At 48.3% G+C, this 1097-nt stretch overlaps 1 non-coding gene across 1 annotated transcript; it reads right to left on the bottom strand.

Annotated features, from left to right (window-relative positions):
- Positions 1 to 442: 442 nt before the first annotated feature.
- Positions 443 to 515, bottom strand: TRNAK-UUU. The gene has a single exon. It is a non-coding gene; the product is annotated as a tRNA-Lys (tRNA).
- Positions 516 to 1097: the final 582 nt, after the last annotated feature.

The raw sequence follows: 1097 nt of genomic DNA on the forward strand, positions 1-1097 counted from the left end.
ATCCTTTCTGAAGTGCAGTGCCCAGAACTGGATATAGAAGTCCAGCTGCGGTCTCACCAAGGCTGAGTAGAGAGGGAGAATGACAGCCTTAGCCTTGCTTGAGATGCTCACTAGATGCACGCCAGTGTTTGATTCGCTCTGCCAGCCGTGGCGTTGCATTGGTGGCTCATGTTAATTTTTTGTCTATCATGACACCTGGGTCTCATTCAGATGTGGTGCTAGCAAATGTAGCACCTGTGTGTTGAGCCTGTGTGCTGTGGATTTTTTCTCCCCACATAGAGCACTTTACATTTCTCCACATTAAAAAAGAATATTTTGTATTCTTTTGGGGGGGAATTGAACCCAAAAAGGCAGCTCACAGACTCCTCAATCTGAACCAGTGCTTAGGACTACCCCAGTCCACTCTTGTGCCTTCACAGAGGAACATAAGCTCACATTACTTCGCCTGAACAGGGACTTGAACCCTGGACCCTCAGATTAAAAGTCTGATGCTCTACCAACTGAGCTATCCAGGCATCTGTAACTTCAGTGGCCAATTTCCAGACTCATTCCCAGGGCCTGCACCCTAGGCTTTAACTCACCATCTCCTCGGCCAAGCTCAGCACTCTTCACAAACGGGATTTGCAACGTGGATTACTTGGGAGCTGGAGTTGTTGTGCGGCTCAGACCCTTGTGTGCTGAGCTTGGCCTGGGGTCATGGTGAGTTCAAGACTATGGTGTGGGTCCTGGGAATCAGACTGGAAATGGGGTTTCTTGACCTATGTGTGTCTGAATAGCTTAGTTGGAAGCCCACCAGGCTTTTAATCTAAGGGTTCAAGTCCCTGTTCAAGCAAAATGTGGGCCCCTATACTGGGAAGGCATGATAGTAGACAGGGCTCTGCCCAAGTGCAGGCTCAGATTCTAGCTGCTTTTTTGGGAAATGTGGGGAGAAATAATCCACATGCTTACAGGCTCGGAAGTGCTATGCTTGCTAGCACCACTTCTGAATGAGACCTGCATGTTGTGATAGACAGCAAAATCAACATGAGCCACCAATGTCATGCCATATGTGGCAGAGCTAACCAAACACTGGCATGCATCTTACAGAGGCATCTTAA

Source organism: Crocodylus porosus, unplaced genomic scaffold, assembly GCF_001723895.1.
Source record: "Crocodylus porosus isolate Cpor-Errol unplaced genomic scaffold, CroPor_comp1, whole genome shotgun sequence".
Taxonomy (NCBI): domain Eukaryota; kingdom Metazoa; phylum Chordata; order Crocodylia; family Crocodylidae; genus Crocodylus; species Crocodylus porosus.